The sequence below is a fragment of the Rhinoraja longicauda genome, chromosome 35, assembly GCF_053455715.1.
Source record: "Rhinoraja longicauda isolate Sanriku21f chromosome 35, sRhiLon1.1, whole genome shotgun sequence".
Classification (NCBI taxonomy): Eukaryota; Metazoa; Chordata; class Chondrichthyes; order Rajiformes; family Arhynchobatidae; genus Rhinoraja; species Rhinoraja longicauda.
This window is the reverse complement of record NC_135987.1, coordinates 14,444,303-14,467,112: the sequence shown is the minus strand read 5'-3', so window position 1 is coordinate 14,467,112 and position 22,810 is coordinate 14,444,303. Positions and strand designations below refer to the sequence as shown.

At 46.5% G+C, this 22,810-nt stretch overlaps 1 protein-coding gene across 1 annotated transcript in view; it reads right to left on the bottom strand.

Annotated features, from left to right (window-relative positions):
• cdh23 (cadherin-related 23) overlaps window positions 1–22,810 on the bottom strand; it is a 694,191-nt gene that overhangs the window by 560,350 nt on the left and 111,031 nt on the right. The gene's annotated exons all lie outside the window — the stretch shown is intronic.

Here is a 22,810-nt window from a genome sequence, read left to right as displayed (position 1 = left end):
GCCTAAAGCTTAATTGCACGAACATCTTTGTATCTGTGCAATCTTTTACGTCTGTGTCTTATAGGTTATGTACCATATATGTTTTTGTGTGTTATCACTTGTGACGTTGCAGCGAGCAAGATTTCCATTGTACCTGCACCTTAGTATAGAGATTCAGCGCGGAAACAGACCATTCGGCCCTCTGACTCCGCGCCGAACAGCGACTAGCACACTATAACCATATAACCATATAACAACTACAGCACGGAAACAGGCCCGTTCGGCCCTACCAGTCCACGCCGACCACTCTCTCTGACCTAGCTAGTCTCATCTACCTGCTCTCAGACCATAACCCTCTAATCCCCTCTTATCCATATACATATCCAATTTACTCTTAAATAATAAAATCGAGCCTGTCTCCACCACTTCCACCGGAAGCCCATTCCATACAGCCACCACCCTCTGAGTAAAGAAGTTACCCCTCATGTTACCCCTAAACTTTTGTCCCTCAATTCTGAAGCTATGTCCCCTTGTTGGAATCTTCCCCACTCTCAAAAGGAAAAGCCTACCCACATTAACTCTGTCCGTCCCTCTTAAAATTTTAAAAACCTCTATCAACTAGCACCATCTACACGCACTAGGGACAATTTTCAATTATACCAAGCCAAACCTACAAACCTGTACGTCTTGTTAGTGTGGGAGCAAACTGGAGATCCCAGAGAAAACCCACGCAGGTCGTGGGGAGAACGTTCAAACTCCGCGCGGACAACACCCGTAGTCAGGATCGAACCTGGGGCTATGGCGCTGTAAGGCAGCAACTCTACCGCTGCGCCACTATGGTACTTGTGCAGCGAACAATAAACTGGACTTGAATTGGCCCAATACAAAAGCCCTCAAGTACATTCATGGATCCCAAAGGAATTAACAAGAAACCTCTTTGCCCAGAGAGTGGGAATGTGGAACTAACTACCACAAGGATTACCGAGGAAAGTAACACAATCGTGTTTAAAAGCAAGCTAAATAAACACCAGAGGGAGAATGGAATGAAAAGATATATTGATGAAGTTGGCAGAAAAGGGATACAGAATTAGATCTGACACAAAACTATCGTCGTTCAAGTACTTTGAGGAATTCCAACTACAACCTTGCAGAACCAGCTTGCATTTGACAGATTACTAAAGCTGTCTTCCCCAGCACAGCTCTGAGGGAGAGCTGCCAATTCAGAGGCTTTTCTTTCTGATGAAACATTGATCACAGACGCACAATCAGATAGAGACGAAAGATGCAGTGACTCCGTCCGACAGACAGGTAAATTCCCCAGCTAGAGCCGTTACCTCCATTAACGCCGACACACTGTCCATCGCTGGTTGAGACTATGCTTTCATTGTTGGCTGCTGCACTTGCTCGCTAAAGACTCCCTCACACTAAATAAATTCATTGTCTGAAATGAAAATGCTCCCGAGCAAAGTGACAAGATGCAACATCTCCATCGCTGCTCCCACACGCTGGAACTCACTACCCCAAACCGTCAGAGACTCCTCCTCACTCACCACATTCAAAACATCACTGAAGTCTCACCTGTTCAGCACTGCCTTCAACCAATGACCGCCACCTCACCTTCTTTTTCCTTTTCTGTTCGTTTACTTATTTATCTATTTATTTTCTTCTCTATGTTTTAGTAAGCCCTGTAAAGCATCTTTGAGTGTTTAGAAAAGCGCTATATAAATGTAGTGCATTATTATTATTATTAACATTCATTCAATATTTCTTTCCTATTTCCACTGTCCCATGTGCGGGTGTCAGAGGTTATGGGGAGGAGGCAGGAGAATGGGATTAGGAGGGAGAGATAGATCAGCCATGATTGAATGGCGAAGTAGACTCGATGGGCCGAATGGGCTAATGATCTATTTCCACTATTCCCTCCTCCACTGTCAGTGTGGAGCCCAACGCAAATTGGAGGAACAGCACCTCATATTTCTCTTGGACAATCCAGCAGTACGAATATTGATTTCTCTAACTTCAAGTAACCCTTGCTTTCCCTCCCTCTCCATCCCTCCCCCACCCTACTTCTCAGGTGAGTTTCACTGTCCTCCACATTAAATGTTACTAATTGTATGCCTCGTTCTCACTTTTCACTCAGCTAGCAATGAACCATTCTACGTTTTCCTCGAGCATTGTCTGCTTTGATCTGTCGTTGTCACACCTCACCCTTCCATACCACTCGTCTCCCTCTCCCCTGACTCCCAGTCTGAGGAAGGGTCTCGACCCGAAAATGTCACCCATTCCTTCTCTCCAGAGATGCTGCCCATCCCGCTGAGTTACCCCAGCATTTTGCGTCAATGTTAGGTGTAAACCAGCATCTGCCGTTCCCTCCTACACATTTCTTTCCTATTTGTTGCCTTTCATTGCAGTTTGTTCACATTTTTCGGTTTCAATATCTAAGTGTTCCTTCGCCACCATCTTGACAGAGGGATCAAAGAAAGCACACAAAAGCCTTAGCGTTCTCTTAATTCATTCACAGGATCCGGAACTCAGGAGGACGACAATTATTGCCCTTCAGAAGGTGATGCTGAGGTGCCCCCTTGAACCACTGCTGTCCAAATGACAAACATGCTCACATACAGCTACTGGATTTCGATACAGAGATGATAAATGAACGGTGATTCCTGTCCACACTCACAGTTCTGTGCTCTGTACTGCTCATTCATTTCAGCTAACTACCTGTACCTGTCAGAAACTGCAGGCAACCATGTTCATGATGGCTGGTGGTACACAAAGGCTGACAATATGCTGTTTTCCCAAGCATTGGGTAGTTTTTCTTTAACTTCCCTCTAAAGATTTCACTTCACATCCCTGACGCTTTACTACAGTACTGTACTGTGTTACAGCGCCAGAGACCCCGGTTCGTTCCTGACTACGGGTGCTGTCTGTACGGAGTTTGTACGTTCTCCCCGTGACCTGCGTAGGTTTTCTTCGGGATCTCCGGTTTCCTCCCGCACTCCAAAGACGTACAGGTTTATAGGTTAATTGGCTTGGTATGATATGTAAAAAATTGTCCCTAGTGTGTAGGATCACTGGTCGTCGTGGACTCAGTGGGCCGAAGGGCCTGTTTCCGTGCTGTCTCTAAACTAAAAAAAACCTAGATAAAGCAGTTGTTATTGGGCAAGTCTACAGTGTACCGTATAAAATGATGAGGCATGGAGAGTCAGAACCTTTTCCCTACGGTGGAAATGACAAATACCAGAGGAACTGCAGATGCTGGTTTAAACCGAAGATGGACACAAAAGGCTGGAGTAACTCAGCGGGACAGGCAGCATCTCTGGAGAGAAGGAATGGGTGACATTTCTCAGTCTGTAGAAGGGTCTCGACCCGAAACATCACCCATTCCTTCTCTCCACAGATGCTGCCTGTCCCGCTGAGTTACTCCAGCACTTTGTGTCTAACCAAGTTTTGTTATCAGTCTAACTGCCACTTGTTCAAACCATGTGGGTCCAGACAATTAAAGGGCCCAAACCTAAACCCTTGACCTCAGTTTAGTTGAGTTTATTGTCACGTGTACCGAGGTTCAGTGAAACGTTTTTGTTGCGTGCTAACCAGTCAGCGGAAAGACAATACATGATTACAATCAATCCATTTACAGTGTATAGACACACGATACGGGAATAATGTTTTGTGCAAGGTAAAGCCAGGAAAGTCCAATCAAGGATAGTCCGAGGGTACCATAGAGGTAGATGGTAGTTCAGGGCTGCTCTCTGGTTGCGGTAGGATGATAATATGATAGTGCAGGTACAAATCGAAGGTATTTATTCAGAAAATGCTGGAGTAACTCAGCAGGTCAGGCAGCATCCCAGGAGAGAAGGAATGGGTGACGTTTCGGGTCGAGACCCTTCTTCAGACTGATGTCAGGGGGGCGGGACAAAGGAAGGATATAGGTGGAGACAGGAAGATAGAGGGAGATCTGGGAAGGGGGAGGGGAAGAGAGGGATGTGTCGCCATGTTATAGGAAAGATGTTGTCAAGCTGGAAAGGGTGCAGAGAAGGAATGCCAGGATGTTGCCAAGACCTGAGGGCCTGAGTTACAGGGAGAGGTTGGTCAAGTTAGGACTCTATTCCATGGAGTGCAGGAGGATGAGGGTGATCTGACAGAGGTGTATAAAATTATGAGAGGAATAGATCGGGTAGACGCACAGAGTCTCTTGCCCAGAGTAGGGGAATTGAGAACCAAATAACATAGGTTTAAGGTGATGGGGGAGGGAAGATTTAATAAGAATCTGAGAGGTCACTTTATCACGCAGAGGGTGGTAGGTGTAAGGAACGAGCTGCCAGAGGAAGTAGTTGAGACAGATACCTTTGCAATGTTTAAGAAACATTTAGACAGGTACATGAATAGGACAGGTTTAGAGGGATATGGGCCAAACGCAGGTAGGTGGAACTGGTGCGTGTGGAACTGGTGCGTATGGGACATGTTGGCCAATGTGGGCAAGTTGGGCCAAAGTGCCTGTTTCCACACCGTCAGACTCTATGACTTGAACAAGTCTTACTGACACGAAACAAAAATCAAATACTGTCACAAACTGGCAATGCTGTGATCATGTGACCATGAACCATGTGATTAAAAGCCATGTGGCCAAATGTGGGCGAGTCTAGGACCAGAGGTCACAGCCTCAGAATTAAAGGACATTCTTTTTGGAAGGAGATGAGGAGAAATTTCTTTCGTCAGAGGGTGGAGAATCTGTGGAATTCTTTGCCACAGAAGGCCGCGGAGGCAACGTTAGTGGATATATTTAAGGCAGAGAAAGATAGATTCTTGATCAGTACAGGTGATAGAGGTTATGGGGAGAAGGGAGGAGAATGGGGTTAGGAGGGAGAGATAGATCAGCCATGATTGAATGGCGGGGTAGACTTAATGGGCTGAATGGCCTAATTCTGCTCCTATCACTGTCACATGATCAAATAGTCAACAACAGGTCAAAAACAGGGTTGACAATCCCAATGTTTCTCTAAAGCTTCACTTGATGGCAAATAACAATTCATTAATACTATACTGATAAAGAGTAATTAAACGTATTGCAATCAGTGTGATCTGGGAAACAAGCTTTTCAGGAAACATTTAATGGGTTATGGGTTTAATTACGTAGGTTCAGTGAAATGTGAATGTATCTTAATGCCAATTACATCTTCAATTCAAGATAACTTTGCTCTCGAGTGATCCTGCCCAACTCGGGAACTTGGTACAATAAACACTGAAAATGCAGCAAATACTCAGGTGTCAGGGAACATCGCATCCTTGCTTATTCAAGATTCAAGATTCAAGATTCAAGATAGCTTTATTTGTCATCCAATATTGGACGAAATTCAGTCACCCACAGTCCAACAATAAAAGCATTAAATAAGCATTAAAATTACACAACCCCAAAAAACTCCCAAAACACAGCCCAACAATAAAAGCATTAAATATGCATTCAAATTACACAACCCCAAAACCCCCAAAAACACAGTCCAACAATAAAAGCATTAAATAGGCATTCAAATTACCCAACCCCAAAAACACACAAAAAAAGAAACATCCATCAAAGAAACATCCATCACAGTGAGTCTCCTCCAGTCCTCTCTCTCCTCACTGTGATGGAAGGCCACAATGTCTTTCCCTTCTCCTGCTGTCCTCGCCCGCAGTCAGGTTGTTGTGGTTGTAGGCCGCGCCGGACGGTCCACAGCGGGCCAAGCCCAAGGCGCGTCGCGTCGCAGCCGCTCCCGCAAGGGTCTCTCTCTCTAATAAAAAAGCTTTTCACTGTACCTCAGTACACATCATAATATTAAACTAAACCAATTCCTATACTGCCTTGGGCTCACACACATACTGTGCACAAATGTGCTTACCTCATCAGAGAAGCCTGCAGCCAAAACGAGCCATTCAGCCCATCTTCCCAAACCATATTTTTCTTCCAATGTTTGTTACTGTAAGTTGCGCTCACAATGATGGATGTTCAATGATATTGTATCACTGTCATCGAGATAAATCTCCTTTCTGTAAGATATATCTAGAGAAGTGGATGATGTGAAGACCCTCTCTCCCAATTACATCAACTGGTACCCAATGAAAACTGATATTCCTCCCATGGCCTTGAGCCAAGGACATTTATTAAAAAAACTGCTCAAAACCTTCACACTTCTCCGAGACCAGTGTTGGTACCATCTTCCCTTCTCCAGCAGGGGATGGCAGCCATTTTAGCCCACCAAAGACAGGTCCACCAACGATTTTCCAGCATCCTCAGTTCCTGAGCCTATCTGAATTGTCTGTTTTGCTGGGCCAACAGAGGTCCCTGCTCTGAGAGGGGCCCAACGGTACCAGCATTCCACCTAAGCGACAGACGATCCGAGATATCGGCCCGTAAAGTCGGTCTTGGACGTCGGCTATGGGAACGGATCTGCCAGCTCCAGCCGGGCCAAAGTTCCAAAGCCTCAGCCGCAGGGGCAAATTCGACCCCTTTGATCTGCGTGGAAGTCCCGATGAGTTCGAGATTGGCCGCCTCACCCGACTTAGTCGGCACATTTTCGGGGGGAACGTCCGGGGGGAGGGTGGGGGGGAGGGGTTTCAAACCCTCGAAATTTTGCCCGGATTAAAGGAGTTTCCGGAAAATCGGTGGGGGACCTGTATTTGTAAGATCCCCCACACGTGTTGTAGTTCATGCCCTATGAACAGAATAGTCAGACAACCGAATTCGTTTAACCTCTTTATTCTGCTCACCCAGGCGGGAGAGAGTCTAGAAACCGAAGCGTTTAGAAACGCTCAGGAAGCTAGTGTAGTGTCTCTCTCCGAAAGCTAGCATTTACACCCCTTTTATACCCTAAATACATGTGCCAGTATTTTCCCATCACTGCCTTATATGGCAAGTTTAGAATGCCCTATAAATCTTTATGTGTCTTTCGGGACCTCCGTGCCCGTCGTGACCTCTTCTTTCTTGGGAACAATGGGCAGTCCATAAGGCAAGATGTTTTTTGTAACACTTCAAAGCTTTGAGGCCAGTTGCAGATATCAGAGGATACGATCAGCCATAAAACCGCGCTTCCATGTTGACAACAGGATGCCCCAGGAATAATCCGAGCTGGAGCTTTTACACTCCTGCAATAAAACCCACATTGCTGCGTTCGTAATGTTAGCCCTTACACACACACACCAAAGATTGAAAGTGGTCAAGTTAAAATCTCGCGTCTTTCATCGACCAGCAGTTGTCCGAGCATGGAGCAAAGTCAACTACAATGGTATTGGAGAACCGACAAAGGCAACGGATAATGAAAGACTGAAGCCTGGATGACAAGGCCAGGCAAGTGATTGGTTAACTCTCCCAACACTAGAGCACAGCTGGAGTACTGGGACACACGGTGGCGCAGCGGTAGAGTTGCTGCTTTACAGCAAATGCAGCGCCGGAGAACCGGGTTCGATCCCGACTACGGGTGCTTGTCTGAACGGAGTCTGTACGTTCTCCCCGTGACCTCGTAGGTTTTCTCCGAGATCTTCGGTTTCCTCCCACACTCCAAAGACGTACAGGTATGTAGGTTAATTGACTTGGTAAATGTAAAAATTGTCCCTTGTGTGTGTAGGATAGTGTTAATGTATGGGGATCGCTGGGTGGCGCAGGCTCGGTGGGCCTGTTTCCGCGCAGTCTCTCTAAAACTAAAACTACTGAGCACAGCTCTGGTTATCGTGCTACAAGGAGGATCTGACACGACCTCAACAGGGTATAGAGATTGTTCAGGAGGTGGCCGGGAAAGGTTCAGTTATAATGAAAGGCTGGCTAAGTAGAGGTTGTTTCATTTTGCAATGATTGAGGCTGAGGAAAGATTCAATTGAGAAGTGTTCCTAACTGTCCTTAACAGAATGGACTGGAAAGACCCTCTAACTACTCTTAGAGGGGTTAAAAATTCAGAGCCACGCAGATTTAAGGATTAAGGAAAGTTATTTTCACCCAAAGAAGGGTTATGGGTCTGGAGCACATTCCCTTATGGGGTGGGCAAGGTCGAAACCATAACCCAGTCGACCTCTTGATACAGTGTAACTTTAGACTTTAGACCTTGGAGATGCAGCATGGCAACAGGGCCTTCGATCCACCAAGTCCGTGCCAACCAGCAATCACCCTGTACACTAGCACTATCCTATACACTAGGGACAATTTACAATTTTACAGGAGTCAATTAACCTCCAAATCTGTACGTCTTTGGAGTGCGGGTGGAAACCGGAGCGCCCGGAGAAAACCCACGCGGTCACTGGGAGAACGTACAGACAGCACCCGTGGTCAGGATCGAACCTGGGTCGCCGGCGCTAAGAGGCAGTGACTCTCCAGCATGTCACCTGTAAATAACCAAGCATTGGGAAGCAGCATTAATACACACGGTGAGTAAATAGTCATCTCCCGTGCTGTAAACTTCAATGATTCAACTAATCTAGAACAAAGTTACTGCACAGAATGAAGGTCTTTGTTGAATGTTGATGGCACTGGTGCACTTATTTATCTCTAATCAGGTCAGGAAGGGGCCCTTCAACTCCCCTCAGTCATCTGGCGCATTAAGATTCGACAGTAATCCTACCTTGGGATCATGTCGGGCATCCGAGTCCCAAACATCTCATTAATTATGAACAACAAAGATAAATATGAAGTGATTCTAATCACTTTGGTGATGCATCATTTATAAGCTCCAGCAGCGAACTCCATAGGAATGCTCGTCAGACCTTGAAATCTGAAAACGGGAAGGCAAGGATAGGGAAGGAACGCCTCTACTTGCATTTTATAACTTAGAACTGCAAGTTGGTGCAGCGTAGAGGCCAGCCAGCAGGCCCAGCATTGAATTCATCACAAGCCCTGCTCACTTAGAGTCTCTGTTTAGTTTAGTTTAGAGATACAGCGCGGAAACAGGCCCTTTCAGCCCACCGGGTCCGATCCGACCAGCGATTCCCGCACATTAACATTATCCTACAATGATATACCCACTAGGGACATTTTTTTCATTTACCAAGCCAATTAACCTACATACCTGCACGTCTTTGGAGCATGGGAGGAAACCGAAGATCTCGGAGAAAACCCACGCAGGTCACGGGCAGAACGTACAAACTCCGTACAGACGGCACCCGTAGTTAGGATCGAACCCGGGTCTCCGGCGCTGCATTCGCTGTAAGGCAGCAACTCTACCGCTGCGCCATCGTGTAGCCCTAGAGTCATAGAGCTAAACAGCATGGAGACAGGGCCTTCAGCCCAACCCACCCATGCCGACCGCTGGTATTTACAAAATGCTGGAATAACTCAGCGGGACAGGCAGCATCTCTGGAGAGAAGGAATGGCTGACGACCTAGCATCTGCAGTTACTTCCGACACACGCCGACCATTGGTATTCTGGGCGAGTCACATTTGCTCGCATTTGGCCCATATCCCTCCATACCATGTCTGTACGGAGTTTGTACGAACTCCCCATGACCTGCGTGGGTTTTCTCCGAGATCTTCGGTTGCCTCCCACACTTCAAAGACGTACAGGTATGTAGGTTAATTGGCTGGGCAAATGTAAAAAATTGTCCCTAGTGTGTGCAGGACAGTGTTAATGTGCGGGGATCGCTGGTCAGCGCGGACCCGGTGGGCCGAAGGGCCTGTTTCCGCGCTGTATCTAAACTAAACTAAACCCTTCCCTATCCATAGATCTGCAGAAATGTCTTTTGAAAATTCCTTGTAAAATATTCCTTTTCAAATATTTATGCAACTCCTGAATCCAATTCTACCAGAATTATATCATTTAAAAAAACTGAAAATCCAAGATATCTGATGAAGATTGGTCAGAAATAGGACATAACAAAATTACTTGGGATGTAGATTGAAGGGGTTTAGTCTCCCCAACCCCCCTCCACCTGCCTCCTCCCCCAAAGGAGACTTCAACAGGTGGTCTTGCCCCACTGCATTTGCCAAAACGGGGTTTATTTAGTGAATAACAGATCTATCTTTTCCTCTCAACTCCATTCTCCTGGCATCACCCCGTAATCCTTGACACCCGTACTAATCAAGAACCCATCAACCTCCACCTCAACAAAATATCCATTGACGGCCTCCACAGCCTTCTGAGGCAATGAATTCCACAGATTCACCACCCTCTGACTGAAGAAATTCCTCCTCCTCTCCTTTCTAAAGGTGCGTCCTTTTATTTTATTTTATTCTTAATTTGGCAGCAAAGGTTGCCCAGAGCAAGGAGGAGATGCTGATTGAAGGAAAAACATTGGTCAGGAAACCGAAGAGAATAGCACTGGTCCAAACAGTGCCGTGAAATCTTTAGCCCTGAGATGAGAGGCTGCTGGCTCAACCCTCTCTTGTCATGAAGGAGGTTTCGCACAGAGGGTGGTGGGTGTGTGGAACAAGCTGCCAAAGGAGGTAGTTGAGGCTGAGACTATCCCAACGTTTAAGAAACAGTTAGACAGGTACATGGATAGGACAGGTTTGGAGGGATATTCACCAAGCGCAGGTAGGTGGGACTCGTGCAGCTGGGACATTGTTGGCCGGTGTGGGCAAGTTGGGCCTGTTTCCACACTGTATCACTCTACGACTCTCTAAGACTCTAACCTCTCACCCAAAGAAGATCATCTCTGATCGCACAGTACTCTGCCGTGGTGCTGTGATCAAGCCATTAAACCAATACCAGAATTTTGGACTGTTAACCCCGAGGCACACATTTTGAACCTCACCGCGACAGCGAAGAGTTCAAGTTCAAATAATCAACTCAGGACAGCACGGTGGCGCAGCGGTAGAGTTGTTGCCTCACAGTGCCAGGGACCCGGGTTCGATCCCGACTACGGGTGCCATCTGTACACAGTTTGTACGTTCTCCCCGTGACCTGCGTTGGATTTTCTCCGAGATCTTCGGTTTCCTCCCACACTCCAAAGACGTACAGGTTTCTAGGTTAAATTGGCTTGGTATCATTGTAAATTGTCCCTCGTGTGTGTAGGATAGTGTTAATGTGCGGGGATCGCTGATGGGCCGAAGGGCCTGTTGCCACGCTGCATCTCTAAACTAAACTAAACTCAACTCAACCTGAAACTAAAGCTTGTTTTATTAATGGCAAGAATGAACCCATCTGGCCCAGTATGTCCTCCAGGGAAGGAATTTGGCTCTTATCAGCTGCTCAGGTGTAGCAAATACCAGACCTTCCAATATGGTTGACTCTTAATTACCTTCTCCATCAGGGACGAGAGGGGATTGATAAGAAATGCTGGCGGAGACCACGTATTGTATACGTGTGCAATAAAAATTCGACACTGGAGTTTAGGGTGGCAAGTCTCTGGATTGATACGACCTCAGTGCTGCTCAACCTCCCTCTCCCACCAGGGCATGTACCTGCCAGTGAGGGGGGGGGGGGGTAGAAAAGGAACAGAGACAACCAATACATCGCAGCAACTATCACCGAGCTGTGGCAAGCGCTGTACTTTGATGAAGAACCCCTCGGGTCTGTCACCTCCAGCTCCCCCGACTGAACAAGATGCAAAGCTGAAGATGAAAAGCAATTGCCATCTGTTCCGAGCGAGACAAGATAAATAGCCCAGCCCAGTCACACCGCCAGGCGATGCTGGCAGCCACCTGTGCTCACCGCTACCTCCTGTGCAGTCTCAACTGAAATTATATAAAAGTACCAACACAATTCTATTCAGCTGAAACAACACACTACACCACTGCACTGACCCCTGCCTCAATACAGTTGCTAGCATTTATTTCAAGAATAACAAAAACTGGGATGCAATGCCGAGGCTCCATAAGGTGCTTATTCACAAAATGCTGGAGTAACTCAGCAGGTCAGGCAGCATCTCAGGAGAGAAGGAATGGGCGACTTTTTGGGTCGAGACCCTTCTTCAGACTTCTTCAAGGTGCTGGTCCGGCTGCATTGGGAGTACTGTGAGCAGTTTTGGGCACCGTATCTGAGGAAGGACATGCTGGCTCTGGAGAGGGTCTGGAGGAGGTTTACGAGAATGATCCCAGGAATGAGGGTGTTAGCATATCATGAGCGTTTGACGGCACTGGGCCTGTGCTCGCGAGAGATTAGAGGAATGAGGGGAATATACAGATTAGTGAAAGGCTTGGGTAGAGTGGATGTGGAGAGAGTGTTTCCACTAGTGGGGGAGCCAGGGACTAGAGGTCATAGTCGCAGAATTAAAGGACATTCCTTTCGGAAGGCGATGAGGTGGGATTTCTTTAGTCAGAGGGTGGTGAATCCGTGGAATTCATTGCCACAGAAGACTGTGGAGGCCAAGTCAATGGATAGTTTTAAGGCAGTGATAGACTCTTGATTAGTACGGGTGTCAAGGGTTATGGGGAGAAGGCAGAAGAATTGGGTTAGGAGGGAGAGATAAATCAGCCATGATTGAATGGCGGAGTGGACTTGATGGGCCGAATGGCCTCATTCTGCTCCTATCACTTATGACCTTATGAACAGAATATCACTCAGCTCCACGAGGAAGCATTGGTGTCAGGCAGCTCCAGCCTTATTGAGCTGGACTTTGTATACCATCACATTGTGCCAAGAGTTATAAGGAGAAGGCAGGATAATGGGGTTGAGAGGGAAAGGTAGGTCCGCCATGATTGAATGGCGGAGTAGACGATGGGCCGAATGGCCTAATTCTGCCTCTCTCACTTGTGAGCTAATGAACTCCAGCTTGAATAACTGCTCAATTCTTTCAATGTATTTCGTCAGTAACTTCAATGACGCGAACATCCAAATTAGTTTCCTCTTTAAAACATTTTTCAGTGTAAGAGTTGCCGCATGTTTGACATTAATCGGTGGACAATTGACTGTGCACCCAGATGTGGCTTTATCCCGATCAGCAGGGAATTACGTTTGTTTAAATCCTGTAAATGTTAGTCTTTTAAATAATAAAAAAAAATGAACAGTCAGGGCCTCATTGAGGCAGTGCCAAATAGATGCCTTTGAAGCTGGGATTTGGCACACCACCAACCCGTTATCATTCACGAAGCACTGCAGACATTTTTATCTCCTGCTGTTAAAGCAAGACGAACATCTATCTCCCTGTGATGCATGGGTTTACGGTTCGCACAGAATGCAGGGAAAGGTGCGGAATTATGGCAATAAACCAACACATTCACAGGCAGAAGAGGGAGCATTTATTCCCACTAAACTAGATAGGATTACATTGCATTTCGTGCACCGGAAAATATACCATTTGGCCCTGCATGAGCTTCTGCCCACACTACTTGCATCCATTGATGTGAGCTTGTATTCATTCCTCCCTCATGAATGCACTGAGCCTTCCTTGAATGCATCTCCGCTGATCACTTCGCCCACTCCACATCAGAACCAATCTCGTGTGAAGCCAATTCATGAATTACACCTGGCACTCGATCAGCACGCATCATATTAATCTTTCGTTAAGTAGTGACGGCATTGTGGCAAAAAGTACACCCAAGGAGCCAGCGTCAAATCGAGGGGTGGACTCAAAGCAACAAAAGGTAGACACGAAATGCCGGAGTAACTCAGCGGGACAGGCAGCACCCCTGGAGAGAAGGAATGGGTGACGTTTCGACCCACTGAAGCCAAATGTTCACAAGGGTCTCGACCCGAAACTAATGAATACCGACCTCTAAATTCAAGTCATGGGGAGAAGGCAGGAGAATGGGGTTCGGAGGGAGAGATAGATCAGCCATGATTGAATGGCGGAGTAGACATGATGGGCCGATGGCCTAATTCTACTCCTTATGATCTGATGAGCAGATGAGGTTAGTTTATCTTGGCACTTAGTTGCTCCATGTTTTGTTCCAACAGTCCTTACGACTTACTGCACTAGTATTTCAAAACATACTTCAAGAGATTGAGAAGCTCATTCAGTGAAGAGATTGTGGGAAGAGTCACTTCAAAATCTCATGGATTTTTATCGGCTTGGCTAAAGCCTCAGGGTCTGCATTCTCGATCCACTCCACACAGGGGAGCCTAATCTAAAGTGACACGTGAGAGTAGCACTGATTGCGTGAGGTGCCTTCATTCAGCTGAGACATTAAACCCTCTGAACCATTGATAAAAGGAACAGGGAGCTCTCCCCGTGAAGCTTTCTCCTTCAAGCGCCAAATGAAAACTATCAGTGCAGCCCTGTGGACCTTGCTGGGCGTAAAAAGGGCAGGGGGTTTGCCAAGCAACAACGCCAGTGGGAAAAGGAGAGAGAAACAAAGAAACACGAAGCAAAAGTCAATGAAAAGATGAGAAGCGAAGAAGCCAAAAGAAATAAAAAAGGAAGATATAAAATAAAATAGGAGGTGGCAGCAAAATTACTGAAGTGTAATTACTTCTATTAACCGGAAAAACTTTGGACAAATTATCTTCTCCCAGATATGCCAGACGATCCTTTGTGTTCAAAGTAGTATAAGAAAATAACTGCAGATGCTGGTACAAATCGAAGGTATTTATTCACAAAATGCTGGAGTAACTCAGCAGGTCAGGCAGCATCTCAGGAGAGAAGGAATGGGTGACGTTTCGGGTCGAGACCCTTCTTCAAAGAGTCGAATAGGATCACAATTTAACACCTCACCTGTATGGCACTCCCTCGATATGGAAGAGGTGTGCCAGCTGGTATTGGGTACTGAGAGGGGTGTTTTACAGGTCTTAAGCATTATTTCTTCCCAATATTTAAGAATGCACTTTGTAAACTTACCATCTGGAGGGTGAACAATGTAAACAGTAAATACCGCTGTTGGATAGGGATATTTTTGAAGCACTGCGTTCAATCACTTCATTCTTTCTCAACATTTAACAGAGCTCCTCAATCAATTAGGCTTGCATTCACTGGAGTTTAGAAGGATGAGAGGGGATCTTATAGAAACATATAAAATTATAAAAGGACTGGACAAGCTAGATGCAGAAAAAATGTTCCCAATGTTGGGCGAGTCCTGAACAAGGGGCCACAGTCTTAGAATAAAGGGGAGGCAATTTAAAACTGAGGTGAGAAAAAACTTTTTCACCCAGAGAGTTGTGAATTTGTGGAATTCTCTGCCACAGAGGGCAGTGGAAGCCAAATCACTGGATGGATTTAAGAGAGAGTTAGATAGAGTTCTAGGGGCTAGTGGAATCAAGGGGAGAAGGCAGGCACGGGGTATTGATTAGGGACGATCAGCCATGATCACAATGAATGGCGGTGCTGGCTCAAAGGGCCGAATGGCCTCCTCCTGCACCTATTTTCTATGTTTCTATGTAATCAGGTGCCCGGTGCAGCTCTTCAATGAATACATCTGATGTTTATTAAAATGATCCATAATGGACACTCATCTTAGTGGCAGGCACACACATTACCAGTCAGTGAGGGGGTCGACTGAAGACCATCCAGCAGCCACTGGGACATTCAATGCACTTGCCCCACACATCTCCATTAATTCCAAAAGTTCTCGGAGCAGAATTAGGCCATTCGGCCCACCAAGTCTACTGTGCTATTCAATCACAGCTGGTCTATCTTTCCCTCTCAACTCCTTTCTCATGCCTTCTCCCCATAACTCCCGACACCTTCTCTGATCAAGAATATGTCAATCTCTGCCTTGAAAATATCCATTGGCTTGGCCTCCACTGCCGTCTGTGGCAATGAATTGCACAGATTCACCACCCCCTGAGTGAAGAAATTCCTTCTCATCTTTCCAAAGGTCCCCTGGATAGACATAATCTCCACAATGGGCATAGTCTGCACTCATCGCATCAAATCACCTGGGCCCACTGGTCTTTGGTACGTAATGCTGAAGACAGACACAAAGTGCTGGAGTAACTCAGCGGGTCAGGCAGCATCTCTGGAGAAAAAGGATGGGTGGCATTTCAGGCGGGACCCTTCTTCAGACATTGTTGAGCCGGAGAGGATTAGGAATCACAGAGGGGGAGAGGGAGAGAGGCTCAGAGAGAGGAAGGGAACTTCTTCAGAGTAGGCATACCTTGAGGAGATTATGCAGTGGAGCAGACAGAAGGTGTAGGAAGGAACTGCAGATGCTGGTATATACCGAAGCTAGACACAAAGTGCTGGAGTAGCTCAAAAGGTCAGGCAGCATCTCTGGAGAAAAATGTTGGGTGACTTTTCGGGTTGGGACCCTTCTTCAGACACATGGTCCCGATTCGGAACATCACCCATCCATTTCCTCCAGAGATTACCTTTAATGCTACACGTCTTACATGGGGCGGTACGGTGGCGCAGCGGTAGAGTTGCTGCCTTACAGCGAATGCAGAGCCGGAGACCCGGGTTCAATCCTGACTGTGGGTGCTGTCTGTATGGAGTTTGTACGTTCTCCCCGTGACCTGCATGGGTTTTCCCTGAGATCTTCGGTTTCCTCCCACACGCCAAAGACGTACAGGTTTGTAGGTTAATTGGCTGTGTCAATGTAAAAATTGTCCCTAGTGTGTGTAGGATAGTATTAATGTGCGGGAATCGCTGGTTGGCGCGGACCCGGTGGGCCGAAGGGCCTGTTTCCTCACTGCATCTCGAAACTAAACGTTTTCTTCCAGTAAAACAGTGAAGAAAATTTCACATGCAGTAACTTGAAGTGAACTTCCAGTAACGTGCAAAGTTTGTCTGAGGTGATTTATATTATTTTATTAAACCGTTTGCCTCCGCGCACAAATATTGAAGAGCAATTTTAACAGTGTAATAGCAAATAAAACCAGGGGGCCAAGATCAAGGGGTTGGAGGTTTGTAATAAAGCTGGCTGGAATCGAGGATACGGTCCACAAATCACAATTAACATGCCATTAAAGAGAACTAATGAAAACTAATTTTAGTATTCAGTGATGTAGTGCAGTAATATCTAATTCTGGGCCCAGAAGTGAGAGCACTCTAATGATCTTAACATATATAAAGCGCTTCGGAGCCACAGAGCTCGCTCGACTCCTTGTAATGCAATCTTTCAAACAGGACTTCCCCAAAACACCAGTTAGAAATCTCACGTGAACCAGACCCTGCAGAAATGCAACCACAGAAATGAATAAGGACATTATTTCATTTCCGGTCCCAACAGTGGCCAATTTCGCACAGACGGATAATTATTCTGAAACAAAGACTAGCCTGTCATTTAAGGCCACACTGACTGATGATTAAAACAGCACTGTTTGCTCAGCAAAAATACTCAAGAAACTCCAGTGTAGGAAGGAACTGCAGATGCTGGTTTAAATCGAGGGTCGACACAAAATGCTGGAGTAACTCAGCGGGACAGGCAGCATCTCTGGAGAGAAAGATTGGGTGACGTTTTGGGTCGAGACCCTTCTTCAGACTGTTTTTTTCGGGTCAAGACCCTTCTGAAGAGATACATCTTCGCCCGTGAATTTGGGAGAAGTCCCTTGCTCCACTTTGAAATAACATCATGGACTCATTCCGGTCCATAGGAAAGGCTACTAGGCCCATCTCATTACATTATAGTTCTCACCAGCCGCAACATGATTGGAGCTCCCTGCTCTAATTTAGCGCTGCTGGAGAATACTAGCGTCCAAAGCAATTTATCTCTTCAATGGCTGAAATATGTTTGAAATAGTCATAGTCACATAATATGGAAACAGGCCCTTCGGCCCAACTTGTCCATCCCAACCGAGATGCCCCATCTTCGCTAGTCCCACCTGCCTTCCTATCCATGTACCTGAACTAATGTCTTTTAAATATTGTCATTGTACCTGGCTCAATTACCTCCTCTGGCAGCCTGTTCCATATACGATACGATAAAACCTTATTCATCCCCAGAGGGAAATTGGTCTGCCAACAGGGACAACGCACAAAAAGGTACCCAAAAAGTCAAAATTAAAATAAAATGAATGTTTTCAGATACACATGATGTGATGTTAAAATCCAAAGTGCCAACTCTTAACTTGCTCCCTGTGGCGATGGAAGTCTTACGCACTCAGCAACGCTCCTCCGATGTTGAGAAAGGATGGGCAGACACGTCATTGGGGTTATCAAGTGAAAAAAAAATACCCACCACCCAAAGTTGTCCCTCAAGTTCCTATTAAATCTTTCCCCTCTCACCTTAAACCTAAGTCCTCCGCTTCATGATGTCCTGCCTCCGGGCATTCAACCCATCTATCCTGCTGTTGATTTTATACTCCTCGTGCTTCTTCACAAAATGCTGGAGTAACTCAGCAGGTCAGGCAGCATCTCAGGAGAGAAGGAATGGGTGAGGTTTCGGGTCGAGACCCTTCTTCATACCTTCGATTTGTACCAGCATCTGCAGTTAATTTCTTATTATACTCCTAGTGCTCTCATTACAACAGCAGAAAGGGAATTCTCTATGCTGAAGCCCTAGCCACTCATCTTTGATGGTTTTTTGAAATTGCACCATGCAAATAATAAAGTACGAGGATGTGAGTGAGGCCTCTGAGCGCTTGTTCTGGGGATGGCTTTACTGAGGTAGACTGACTCTGGGGATCCTCGATCTGTCTCCAACGTGCTTGTTTATTCTACCAAGCTCTGTGTACACTTTTAAAGCTGCAGCTTCTTTGTTTGATCACCCCCAAAGGAAACAACTAGTCTCAGACAGCACTTCAATAAGAGAGCTACAATAGCACAATCTAAATCCAATTCTTCTCAACCAAAAGAAATTGTCTGCTCAGGCTATCCTTTGTACTGATTTCAGACAGGGATAGAATGCCGTGGCAATTCAACCATCAGTGCACTGAGAGCTTTTCTTCCCCCCTTTCAAAACTCTTAACAACACAGACACTTGAAAACTTTTAAGCATCTCTGATGGTGCAGCCAACATCATTGAAATAATTTGTCTCAACTGACAGCGGGTGGAGGAGTTCTTTGCTCTCCGTCGTAGCATAAAGGGAACGAATAAAAGACTTGTCTCATTGCATATCAGTGAGAGCTCACCACTTCACTTGCACTCAATTGCATTGGAGTGCAGGGGCTTATCGTGGTAATGCTGAAAGCCTAATGCTTGCGACAGGCTTCTAACAAACAGACAAATCATAACTTAATAACAAAAAGCAAAAACGCAGCAGGTACTGAAAATGCAAAACAAGGACTGAGAAATGATAGACAGACACTAAAAGCTGGAGTAACTCAGCGGGACAGGCAGCATCTCTGGAGAGAAGGAATGGGTGACGTTTCGGGTCGACACCCTTCTTCCTCGACCCGAAACGTCACCCATTCCTTCTCACCAGAGAAGCTGCCTGTCTCGCTGAGTTACTCCAGCTTTTTGTGTCTATCTTCGGTTTAAACCAGCATCTGAAGTTCCTTCCAACACACTGACAAACGGTGGTGTACTCAGCAAGTCAAGAGGCACTGACTGAAACATGGTTAACATACCGAATCAATGACCTTTCATCAGATTATATATATGGTTTTTTGAAGTATTCTGCATCAGTGCTGCAGGGTTTGAACAGGTGGATGAAAGTTTACTGGCCAGAAAGATCAATAATCCACAGAAGCTCTCTACTGAGCATACTGACACTAGAGTCATCTACTGACTCTGTGAAGGTATAGTCTAGCAATCCCTCTGGTTCTGGTCCTGAGAGAATGCACAAGCAAGTCTGGGAAAAATGGCCTGGATACTTCTACAGTCAGAGAGTGGTGAATCTGTAGAATTCATTGCCACAGAAAGCTGTGGGCGACAAGACAATAGATATTTTTACGGCAGAGATAGATCGATTCTTGATTAGTACGGGTGTCAGGGGTAGATGGGGCGAAGGCAGGAGATGGGGCTGCAGCCCAAGAATTGAAAAATTAGATGAGGTGAGATGAGGCTTGATTGTCCATACTCCTGCTGGCACTGACTCAATGGGAGAAACAGCCTCCTCGTGTGCTGTAAGCTTATCTGACCCATGAAACATCTGACCCAGATGTAGAGTGGCAAACACCTGGTGCCAGTTTTCCCATTTGTTCACACTGATCATCTCAAAGTGTCCAATGATGACCACAAGAGAATGTCCTGCTCCTCATCCTTCTGCAGTGAACTCTCAAACCCCAATTAGCAGGGGGTTAGGAGCCTTACGACTGGAAATTGCAAATTATGATATAACTCACCTCCACTTTGAGACTGCCTACAAGACAGCTCAATTTCAATGCATTATTATTGTTTTGCTTCGGTGTTTCAAATGAGTCTTAAATATCGGGGCACAGTTAAACCAGCACCATGGGACTTTGGTTTTGTTGGACCGGCAAATCTTTCACACTGGTGGTTCTCCCAGTGCGCACTCTTAACTCATCTTCTTTTTAAATGATACACTGCAGTGCAATAAAATGTTCGGTGAACCACAGCGGTTTCAAGGGAGTGTGGACAATAGGGCTCCAGCGAGTATACAGGGTAGCATAGCAAACTGGGCTCTGGTAGATGTAGAAAGTGGCATTGGGAACAGGATGGCGGGACTGTCGTATGTTGAAAGACTGGAGCGACTAGGCTTGTATTCAAGATTCAAGATTCAAGATTCAAGATAGCTTTATTTGTCATCCAAATTGGTCGAAATTCAGTCACCCACAGTCCAACAATAAAAGCATTAAAATAGGCAGATTACACAATGAAGCATTAAAATAGGCAAATTACACAACAAAGAAACATCCATCTGAAGAAGGGTCTCGACCCGAAACGTCACCCATTCCTTCTCTCCCGAGATGCTGCCTGACCTGCTGAGTTACTCCAGCATTTTGTGAATAAAAAGAAACATCCATCACAGTGAGTCTCCTCCAGTCCTCTCCTCACTGTGATGGAAGGCCACAATGTCTTTTCCCTTCCCCTGCCGTCTTCTCCCGCGGTCAGGTTGTTGTGGTTGCAGGCCGCGCCGGACGGTCCGCAGCGGGCCGACCCAAGCCCCGCGATCCGGGGCGGGCGAACACGCTGCCGCTGTTGCTGCACGTCGGGGCGGTCGTGGCTCCCGACATTGAAGCCCCCGCCCAGCAGAGAAAAATCCCGCGGCCTATTTTAGGCCGCGCCGGACGGTGAAATGTCCGCGACCCAAGCCCCGCGATCAGGGGCGGGCGAACACGCTGCCGCTGCCGGAGCTCCCGATGTTGGCATCCACGCGGCCCGAGCCTAAGGCGAGTCGCAGCCGCTCACAGTGTACACTGGAATTTAGAAGGATAAGAGGAGATCTTATCGAAACGTATAAGATTATTAAATGGTTGGACACGTTAGAGGTAGGAAACATGTTCCCAATGTTGGGGGAGTCCAGAACAAGGGGCCACAGTTTAAGAATAAGGGGTAGGCCATTTAGAACTGAGATGAGGAAAAACTTTTTCAGTCAGAGAGTTGTGAATCTGTGGAATTCTCTGCCTCAAAAGGCAGTGGAGGCCAATTCTCTGAATGCATTCAAGAGAGAGCTAGATAGAGCTCTTAAGGATAGCGGAGTCAGGGGGTAGGGGGAGAAGGCAGGAATGGGGTACTGATTGTGGATGATCAGCCATGATCACATTGAATGGTGGTGCTGGCTCGAAGGGCCGAAAGGCCTCCTCCTGCCCCTATTGTCTATTGTCGCTTGAGCAGTGAAAGGGAATGCGGGAACAATACCTGAATGAGACCATGGGGAGGCCACGAGGCCGCACCCAGTGAGTCAGATGCCGAACCACCAGGAATGCCGAACAATGTGGAGCGGGGGTGGGAGCTGTTTTACATCCTCGTCGTCCACCCTGGGTAGTTCTAGGGAACTGGCAAAATCTGCAGCAAAGCGTCAGCTACCGGACTCTGAAGCACCAATTGCCACTTTTGATTGTTGTGGTTGACGTACGAAAGAAGAAGAATGCGGAGTGACTGAGGGGAAATCACCAGAATGCACCCTGGGATTGTATTAACTCCAGCTGAGGAGAGTCCTCAAGTCTCTCAAGTTTAAGGTCATAAGTGATAGTAGCATTAGGCCATTCGGCCCATCATGTCTACTCCGCCATTCAATCATGGCTAATCTATCTCTCCTTCCTAACCCCATTCTCCTGCCTTCTCCCCATAACCTCCGACACCCGTACTAATCAAGAATCTATCTATCTCTGCCTTAAAAATATCCACTACTGACTTGGCCTCCACCGCCTTCTGTGGCAAAGAATTCCACTTTTTAAAGATTGAGAAGCAACCTCAGTGGAACATACAAGGCTCTAAAGCAGCCTCCCTTGGATGACGAGGCTAAAACTAAGGCTTGCAATCTTTAAAATAAATCTTCATGGCTCAAAGGGCAGGGAACTTTGGAATTCCCTACCCCAAATGGCTGTGGAGATTTGGTCACTGAGTAGGAAGGAACTGCAGATGCTGGTTTAAACCGAAGATAGACCACAAAATGTTGGAGTAACTCAGCGGGAAAGGCAGCATCTCTGGAGAGAAGATCACGACCCTTCTTCAGACTGATTCAGTCACTGAGTAGATGCATCGGCAGCTTTTTGGATATTTGAGGAAGTAATAAGACAGTACAATGGTGTCGAGGTTCTCCGAACTGGTTCTAGCATTTTGTGTCTGCCTTCAGCGTAAGCCATCATCTGCAGTTCTTTCCTTCACAAGGATAAAGATAGATCCTTCCTATCTATTTAAGCAGAGTTGAGTAACAAGGCGACAGGCTCAGGAATAACGGCCAATTAATTGAAACCCAACGGTTAAGAGAGTCGAGATGGGTTTTTTCACCCTTTTTCTTTCATGTTCATCATCTAGGTTTCAAATGTTGGGCCAGGCTTTTGCACAGTGGGCAGCCTTCTCGTTTGCCACTGCTAGATCTTCCAGGCAGCATTGTTCACCAAGAAGTGGGCATCTTAGTAGGTGTGGCATGGGTTGTGCAGATGCTCCACATTCACACTCTGTGTCTGCCGCATCTGCATAGCCCCATTTGCTCATGTTGGTCTTGCATCGGCCCATCCCTGTACCAAGCCTATTGAGAGACTTCCAGGTCTT